We start from the raw sequence: 9,917 nt of genomic DNA, 5'->3' as shown, positions 1-9,917 counted from the left end.
CACCACACTCCAGAAATTTATTTGCTTGAAGTATCCTCTCTCCTGGAGAGTTTCCTGCTGCAGGAAGTGTTGTAGCCGAGAGTGTGTATAACTCTGACCAGCTCTGCCTGTTTCGGGGTCATGGTCCTATTAATGTACACAGTCTTGTTATCATGGGCATGCATCACCAGGTGATAAAGTTTAATTGGACACCTGCAGCTTTTTCCAAATACTTTTCCCAAGAAAATATGCATATTAAAAGCTTCAGTGTCACACTGCCCATGGCACGACATGTTTGTGGAAATTACTTTGCAGAAACAAAAAGTCAGCTGTTCGCTGCGCTAAGTAAACACATTCCTACTTGTAAATGAGATCTGGTGTAGAGCCACAGGAAGAAAACAGAAATTTGTCATAAACTGTGACAGAGTTTGATGCCCTTTGTATCTATAAAATGATAGAATTTACTTATAACCATCACTTAGCGTGTTAATACATGATTCACAGTTGTCTGTGCTTTGCTGGCAAGCTCAGTGTGGACAACATGAATGCAGGCAGCATTGCTTGACATAAACTGGATAGAAGCTGTTTGTGTATCTCAGGCTTAAACTTATACATGGGTATAGCAAAAGTCTACATTAGAGAACTTGAGAGCAGTGCTTAGTTTTAGGTGCCTGACACAACTGCATCCTTGTTTCTTCCCAAAGGAAGCCCCAGAATTTGTGTCAGCTGCTATGTGGGAATGCTGCAGCAGGACCCCAGTTTGTGCTGTAATGAGCAACCAGAGGTGAAGATATGGCTCAAAAGCAAATGTAACTATAGAGCCTACGGATCACAGGCAAAGAGTATGTCCAAACTTCCAAGCAGCAGACATGCATGGCTTGATGACCAAGTGCTAACTGAACATTAATGGTCCCTTTCCTCAGAGCAGTGCTAAGAGGAGAAGTAATTTATTATCTCCATCCCTTCCTGTCAACCCTCTCTGCAACTGCCAAATTATAGCAGGAAAGGAATGCTTTCTGAGATTTCTTGGTTCCTTTGTATCAACAGATGAATTTCACTCTTAAAGCTGGATCCAGGATGCTAGTTCTCCTAAGCAGAGTAAGTTATCATGTGTTACAAATACAACTTTTGTGTCATAGGAACATCAGGGGTTCAGCTAGCAACTGTCTTGTTAAACTGATTTGAAAGTGTTACCATTCAAGGCAAACATCTACTTCATAGCGTAGCTTCTTGTAAACCTCTCTACTTGGATTAAGCAAAATTATTCAAGAGTCTATTTGCTTTATTAAGCTCTCTTTTTGGATGTAGGCAAACTTTTGAAGGGGACTTTTGAATTGACATAAAGAAATGCCAGTTGAAAGAGGACAGAGATTAATTATGAGGCCTCAGTTTAACCATTTATTGAGTGTTTGTACCTCAGCAGCAGAACAACAACAACAACAACAAAAGCCTGTAAGCCAGGGAAAATACGTGTGCTCCTAAACTCCTGTGTATCTTCCATATTCCTTTACAGAGGATGTGATTGAGACAAAATATGTTCATTGCTTTAGCTTCGCTACTGTGTATGATTCCCCTGGGGCTACTGGCCAACTGCAGCCTCCCCACGAGTTTGTGAAACTAGGAAGCTAGGTGTTACAAACTACACAACATTAATAATCAATATTAATTTTGATATCCAGGCAAAGATTGTTAATTACTATGAAACTGTTTATTAACATTAAATCTCACCAGAAAACTTATTTACGAGGTTCAGAACACATGGGTTGGATACTTACACACACAGGCAACAGGCAAAACTAGAACATTTTAAGAAATAACTAGCAAATGCAAACAGTATACTGGAAAGAGGTTCTTAGTTTCAATTATACCTCTTTCCCACCAGGGGACTTGAGAGGCACTTTTCTGCTTATGGCAGAAGGCAATTAGTGAATTACAAGAGGTTTCAAGTGTTTACTCACAAAATATTAGTCTCTCGATTCCCTGGGACTAGCTACAGCTTCAAACAGTACCCAAATGCTTGCAGAGGGTTCTGTCAATGTCTTGTGAGCTGCTGAGGCTTCTGATTCTTCCCAGGCTTCTCAGGGTGCTGAGGAAAGGAGGCAGACAATCTCTGACTTTATCCTGTCTCCTCTGGGTGATCTGTGTACCTTCAGGACTTCCCATCTTGGCAGGAGACTTTCAGGTATAGGCAGGATGTCTTGGGATGTGTGGTCTCAGCACAATGTCATGCTGGCTATGCAGGCTGATTGCATGGAGGCATTTAAAGCTGTTTCCTGGTAAACTCAAAGCCAGCAGTTTCTAGGCAGTTCAGCAGAACTACTTATAGCTAAGCATAACGCTGCAGGAGGCAATGGCAGAATCACTGCCAGAGGCAGGGAGCATTGGTGGCAGCGGGCACAAATACAACGGCAGAGCACATTGTGTTACCTGCTCATCTCTTTTTATCAGTACAGCCCAAGACTAATGGGCTTTTGGACACAAATTAGCCAATCAGAATGGCAGTTATCCAAGCTTGACCATATTAGGTGAAACCATAGGCTTGCTTTACCCAAATTTAGGAAAACACAGGCCTTGCACAAGCCAGACACAAGCCAGGTGTATCTGCCTTGTTCAACACAGGATGTAAACAGAAGCAAAACAAGTCTGGGCAAGCCACAGCCCTTAGACTCAGTGGTTCCAGGTTCTTCGTCCTCTTTCCCATGGTTGCTTCTCCCCATAGCAGAAGGAGGGAGAGCATGAAAATGTGCCTGGCAAGCCAGGACATGTCTAAGCCTATTTTGGCCTATTTAGGCCTACCACGACACTAGTTCAGAGCAAAACACAATCAGATTTGTGCAATTATTTTCAGTTATTTCTGGAGAAGAAACATGCACTTCTTCATTACAGCTGAACGCTGGAGATCGAGAATCTAATTCTTGCCTTAACTGGTAACATAGCAGGATACTCAAGTGCTATCCAGTGCTACTTCAGGCACTAAAACATCTTGACCTTTCATCTGGAACAGTTAAATGGAGTTTTGCTTAAGTGGCACATCTGCTAATCAAGCTGGGACTTTGTTGCATGAAGACTGCCTTCTGTCACTAGGCATTTGCTTACCCAACCAAATTGTAACTCCAGTTTCCTTTTTACAAGCATCTGTTTGGAGGCAGAAGAATCTCTATGGATGTAAAGCTTCAGAAAGTAGTTCCAGAAATTTTCATGATGTCTTGCACTTGTGATGGTTAGCCAAATCCTCTCTGAAATTCTGCAAGCCCAACAACATTAGTTCTTAAGTCTAATGCTGCTTGATTCTGGGAAATTCTTACATGACTGTTTCATAACTTAAAGAAAACCAATCAAAACAGAAAGGCTACAAATAAGCAAAATTCTAACATACACATTATATTTTTTTTTTAAGTACAGACATGAGCTACAATTCTTATTAGGTAGCAGAAAGGACATTATATGTGAAGCATCTGAGCAATAAAAAACTCTTACTAATAAAAGCTTACCAAAATGTCTCTCTTGGAGATGGCTGTCTTTCTGCATGGTTGTAAAAGGCTTAAATATAGTGCTGTGAGGGAAACAAAGCTGTAAAACTTATTAGTTCTGGTTTAAACTTCTCAGAGACCAAAGCCTAACAGAACAAATATTTCAGGGTGCCTCCCCCTCTCCCTTCCCCCATATGAAAGATTTTTTGGCAGAAGGGTAAAAAGGAGTAGAAAACACCCAAAGGATAGTCTTGCTCTGATTTGGAAGTTAAAAGGAGAACTTTAACAGTAAATAAAAGGTGTGTAAGGTAAGGGGAATTACAAAAGAAAGTATAGGGAAGGGAAACAGCTAAAAAACATATACAAAATGGGAATGATGGCAAGAGAAAGTGGTCAGTCCACCACATGGTTGGCTGGCCATGTAGCAAAGCAGAAGCAGCTGGAACAGGGTAGGGCTCCTCAGGTGAAGCAAACCAGGAAGAAACAGGAGGTTCCTCTGCTTTAATAGGGTTACAAACAGGAAATGGGAGTGGGCTAACCATTGCACCTGGGGTCAGGTTCAGACCACCTCCCAGGAGGGGTTAACCCTTAACACTTATGAATATAAAAATAAATGCTTGCCATCAACGTTTTATCAGGAATACTCATTAACAGCATAAAATGTGGTACTCGCCAGAAGCAAAGAGCTTTGTGTGTTTCACTTGCTGTGAGTTCTGGTACAGGAATCCAGCTTTAATTTACAATGGTGGCTGCTTAATGCTAGACACTTTAAAGATACTTTGTGTATTTATTCTGAAAAGTGTGTTCACATCTTTGATCACAAAAATGTTTTGAGTCCTTGGAAATTTCCACAGAACAGACTGAAACCTGCAGCACTTCCCAGCCCTGTAACAAAAGAGCATTTTAACAGCTGGACAAGTACTAGGATGAAGTTAGCTGTTGTTAGCAACAGCTGGTGTCCAAACACCAGTGAGGTCACTGTCCTACCAGGCTGGCCTGTTGTGATGTTAGCATAACAGACGTAGATGGGAATATTAGAGTGGGAAATTTATCCTCTCTCTTTTCAAATATTCTTTTAGAGATTTTTTATCTTATTGATAAAAATCTATTCCTAGTGTAGTGGATGTGTTTATCCTTTCATTTGGGCACTCTTATGGGGTCTATACTGCTCACGTCAATGGAATTGCACTGGTACATAACTAGGAGGAGAGGAGTTGATTCTGGATTCATAAAGTCTCTTGATGCTGTCAAGCATTTTTCTTCCAATAAATCAGTTAACCAGCTTCCTTCAGGCAGCTGACATAAAAACAAATAGCAGTGTTCACATTTTCTGGGGAATCAATGACCCATGCTTCAGCATTATATGGGAGTCTGAGAACTATGCTTTTCCTTGTCACATCTTCCAAAGGGAAGAAGCTCCCATGCTTTAAGTCCAATCCTCCTGCCAAAGCAGGGTCACCTAGGGCACACAGGAATGCATCCAGATGGGTCTGGTCTTGAAAGTCTTTAGAGGAGGAGGTGAAGGTGCCTCTCCATGGGAGGGTGTAGTGGTTTGGGTGTTATCTGTACACACACACACACACACACACACACACACACACCAACTTTGGAAATCACTCAGACTAGATTCAGCCAGCTCTGGAAATACGAATGAAGCTTCTATTTACAGCTAGCACAATATACAAGCAGATGTTTACAGTATATACAGTTATAGACAGAAATAGACAAGGTAAAAAGGTAATACAGAAACACAACTCCCCTCCCAGAAACCTGAGTCCCCAGGAGGGGCCAACCACCCTTCCACCTTCTCCCACTTCTCTACCTTACCCCAAACATTGCCTTGTGCCCCAAGGAAGAACGGAGGTCGCCCATGGGGGTTAGGAAGAGAGACGGAGGGTGAGGTTAGAGAGAGTTAGAGAGAAATGCAGCTCAGAGCTCAGGCAAATAGCTATGTTTGGATTCTTGTTCTTATACATCTCAGCAAGCCTATGAGTGAAGTAGACATCACCATTTGTTTCTCTTTCACAACCTTTTCGCACATAGGTGATCCTGCTCTGACAGGGGAATTGGACTGGATGGTCTTTCTAGGTCCCTTACAGCCCCTGACATTCTGTGATTCTATGACTTTTTAGGGTGTCAGATAGTGATAGGACTGGGGGAATGAAGCAAACCAGAAGTGGGTAGATTCAGATTGGATGTTAGGAAGAAGCTCTTCCATATGAAGGTGGTGAGACACTGAACAGATTGCTCAGGGAGGTGATGGAAGCCTCATACACTGAAATTTTTAAAGCTGGGCTGGATGTGGCTCTGAGTAACCTGATCTAGTGTGAGGTGCCCCTGCCCATGGCAGGGGGATTGGAGCTGGATGATCCTTGAGATCCCTTCCAGGCCTGTGATTCTGTGACAAGGCATAGCTTTTGGACTTAAAAGGCCTGTTACATTTCCCCAAAATATAATAGCAACAAATCTGAGGTGTCAAAGGCTGTGTACCACCTGTGAGTACATTTCTTCTGTTCTTGTGTAACTCTTTTATAATGGAAAGATGATTAGAAAAAACTTTTCTGCATAGAAAACTTGCACTAGTCAAGTCTGGCAAACTGTCTTCTTACATCAGGGTATTGCAGATATGAGATACCTACCAGGGACTGGTGTTATTGAGTATCACACAGTTGATGTCTATTAAATGAGTGAGCCATGTTGGGCAAGACTTTCTCTGTATTTCAGTAGCAAAAGGTTGCTTTGCCAGATGTAAAGTCTCCCTTTGTGTATTTAAACCTGCATGTGATGGTATCAGCAGTCTTAGATGCAGCTGAATCACCTGGATGAATGCTTACCTCTATTGATTGACAACTGGGGCAGATGAGGTGACTAGACTCCTAATACAGGAACATTTTCAAGCTTCTGGATTTAGGCAAACCAGGTCCAGATTTTGCTATGCTTCCCAATTGAATGGGTTCCTAATTATACCTTTGAAGGAACTTTACCCACAAGTCTGTGTATGAGGAATAGTAACCCATATATAAACATGTATGTGTAGAAACAAATACAATTATTCAGTCTAAGTATTTTTTTTGTCCAACCAAGTGTTGAACAGAAGGCCTGAAAAGTCCCCTGCATAAATAGCCTTGTTTCTAAACTCTGTACCTAATCCTGCTTGCATAAAATTGTAGGGTAATCCATTTAATGGTAGAAGAGCTAGGGGAAGCATTCTAAACTATTCTAATGTGTAAGGTTTAAAAAGAAATCTTACAAGCATTTGAACATTCTGCACTAAACCAGATACTTTCTCCACTCTCCTTAACAAGGTATTTCATGGAGGACAATTCTCTTGTCCAGAGATTGTAAAGGAAGCACATAAAGTTCTGGTTCTATGTATACTTTGTGTTATGCTTTCTGTTTCTGAAGCGCCAGTCCTGTTCCCTGGGATGCTAAGGTACACTACTGCACATGTCAGTCATCTGCAAGACAGAAGGACAGGATCGTGCTGTCGGTTTTGCCCAACAAGAAGAGTAAAGTGTAAGTCCAAGCAGATAGGAAGTGAAGGAGCTATAAGAATAAAAAATGAGCAGGTTGGTGCTTTGTGCTTTGACCTAACGTCTCTGAATGACAAATGTGACAGCATGGTTTCTGAGTTATTAGAAATGTCTGACTTTTAAAAAACTTATTCTTCACTTTTTTAACTGTCTTGAAAAAGATGTCTCTTGGAAAGTCACTGTTGAACATTAAATCTCAGTTAATCTCCAGCACAAAACAAAATTAAGAAATTATTCTCCTATAATGAGCACAAGCCCTATGTGGAGAGGCTGAGGGAGCTGGGATTGTTTAGCCTGGAGAAGAGGAGGCTCAGGGGTGACCTCATTGCTGTCTACAACTAGCTGAGGGGAGGTCGTAGCCAGGAGGAGGTTGCTCTCTTCTCTCAGGTGGCCAGCACCAGAAGGAGAGGACACAGCCTCAGGCTGCGCCAGGGGAAATTTAGGCTCGAGGTGAGGAGAAAGTTCTTCCCTGAGAGAGTCATTGGACACTGGAATGGGCTGCCCAGGGAGGTGGTGGAGTCGCCGTCCCTGGAGCTGTTCAAGGCAAGATTGGACGTGGCACTTGGTGCCATGGTCTAGCCTTGAGCTCTGTGGTAAAGGGTTGGACTTGATGATCTGTGAGGTCTCTTCCAACCCTGATGATACTGTGATGATATTGTGTGGAAGAATTTCTCACCAGTCGAGGACATAAAGTCATAAACATGGGTAACTGGCGCTGAGAACGTCCTTGGTTCCCAGCGAGGCTAGGAAATCGAGATGTAAACAACTGAGCACCCCACACACAGCTGCAGTGGGCAGAGACTAGGTAACCAAGGGGCTGGAGTGGGTGGTCTGGAAGGCTGACCCTTAGAATGTTGTGATAAGTTAACCTATGCACACCTTACATGTAACTCTGGACCCTCTGACTGTAACCAATCTTAAGCTGAGCACGCCTCTTGTTCGAACGCATATAAGTCACTGTATCACGAAAATAAAGTGGATTTGACCATCTAACCATATTGGTGAACAAAGAGTCATCTTCCCATAGCGCTCCACCGAACGTGATTCCCAACATCTGGCGCTCGAACAGAGGAGTCAGGACACAAGCCGGCCGCAGGTGAGACTGCGTTGGGGGCCGGAGGGTTGGCCCGAAGACAGAGGGGTCCGATCAACTTGTGGGACATTCTCCGTATCGGAGAGAGTAAGCGTCATTCGGTGCCGCTGGGCCGGGTAGCGCTGCCCCGAGGTGGCAGTAGTCTGGACGTTCATTTCCGGAGTGAACAGCCCGTGTGTAAGGCAGGTAAGGCCCACAGTGGATTTGCTGGGGCACTGCGTTTGCTGGCGTATTTATCTCGTGAGAGAAGTTCGACGGACATTGAGCTCTGAGAGCTGCTGGCCCGGGCGTGTGCGCAGGGTCATGCGAGTAAAGAGCCTCCCGTGATTTTAAGATCGAAAGTGCAGCGGGAGGTCGGAGACGCACTGTGGGATGCGGTTCTTAGCAACGGCACAGACTTTGAGTCGCCCCGCCAGCTAAGTCCCGCCTGGCGGGAGGTGCTCCGCGCGTTACTAAAGATGACAGCCGAAAGAAACACGGCGGCGGTGGCTTTCCTGTTACTTCTCCTGCCGGCCGCTACGAACAGCTCTGACGCGTGCGCGGCGCCAGGTTTCTCCTCCACTCCCGCCCCGAGCGTCCCGATAGAAGGCTCCGTGGTTCGGTTTTTCGGTCTCGGCAGAGCTGCTTCTGTTAAAGGCGTGGCTGGGAAGGTTGCCAGCTCTGTGGCGGAGTTGAAAATGAGCGTGCCGCACGATCCCGGCGGGCACCCGTGTCGCCCGCCCCGCCTCCGCCCTCCCTCCCTGATGGAGCGGCGCCCGGTATCCCGATTGCAGCCACATTGACCGCAGGAGCGATACGCGGTTCGCAACAAGGTTGCCGGCGATTTGCCTTTATAGTACCATCTGTGACTGAAGCAGAGCCTGCGAGCCGCTCTGAGCACACAACTTTGCCGCGAGGCATGCAGACCACACCCGTGATGGCGGCTGCCCATAGCGACTCACTGACGCACCCATGATGGCGGCTGCCCGTAGCGACTCACTGACACACCCATGATGGCGGCTGCCCGTAGCGACTCACTGACACACCCATAATGGCGGCTGCCCGCAGCGACCCGCCGGCAGCCAGTTACAATCGCTTCTCAGCTTGGAAAAGTTTTTGGACCTGCCGCGCGGAGGGCGGCTGCCGGCCGCTGTGTGTACTGTGTCGAATCTGCCGCTGTAGCCCGCGCGTCCCCGCGGATGACTGCATGCGATACGGGACACAGACTTTTAGTTTTCAGCCGGTAAAAGACGTTACTGAAGGTACAGAGGAACGGACGGTAAAGAGAATGGACCGACGGCAGACGCGACCGCACCGGACGGCTCGGGACCCTCCCTTTCCCGCGGCTCGGCGGAACAGTCTTCAGATCCGCCCCCTTTACCGCCGCACGCCCGCCCATCTCCGACGGACCGCATCCCAAAGCCGAGGGGTCTCCCGCGAGTCTTCAACAGCTGGGGGACTGAGGGGGATGCTGAGGGGTCGGTGGGGTGGGAAGGATTTGTGGGTTTCCTTGGGTCGTTTCGGAGTTTAGTCAATTTGCGTTTGTATGGCTACAGGGAGATTAGCAGTTCGATAGCTCACAGCTTCACCTCTGCCTTTTTTCTCTGTCTGTCTTGAAGAGCCTGAGAGGGAGGACGGCAGTTTGGAAGTTTTCAGAGTAGATTTCGTATTATGTACTAAGGATTGGTAATAGGGGGAAAGAAGGACGGAAACAGCAAGTGGTGGCTGACCAACAGCTGGGGGTTGGGCAAGCTGGAGGGCCGAGGACAAAAGCGGCGCTGCGGCTGCTGGCCTCCTCCCCCTCCTCCTCCCCCTCCTCCTCCCCCCCCCTCTAGCCACCTGTGGAGGGCCCGCGGGGCCCCG

The 9,917-nt window shown here is 46.0% G+C and overlaps 1 long non-coding RNA gene across 1 annotated transcript; it reads right to left on the bottom strand.

Moving 5' to 3' along the window:
* Window positions 1-945: 945 nt before the first annotated feature.
* On the bottom strand, window positions 946-3,903 carry LOC135175696 (uncharacterized). The gene is made up of 3 exons (XR_010302440.1): window positions 3,471-3,903; window positions 3,076-3,223; window positions 946-2,974 (listed from the first exon to the last, which is right to left on the bottom strand). It is a non-coding gene; the product is annotated as an uncharacterized LOC135175696 (long non-coding RNA).
* Between the last annotated feature and the right edge of the window lie 6,014 nt (window positions 3,904-9,917).

Source organism: Pogoniulus pusillus, chromosome 5 (genome assembly GCF_015220805.1).
Source record: "Pogoniulus pusillus isolate bPogPus1 chromosome 5, bPogPus1.pri, whole genome shotgun sequence".
In the NCBI taxonomy this organism is placed as follows: Eukaryota; Metazoa; Chordata; class Aves; order Piciformes; family Lybiidae; genus Pogoniulus; species Pogoniulus pusillus.
The sequence above is the reverse complement of the archived record's forward strand: the minus strand, read 5'-3'. Positions and strand labels throughout refer to the sequence as shown.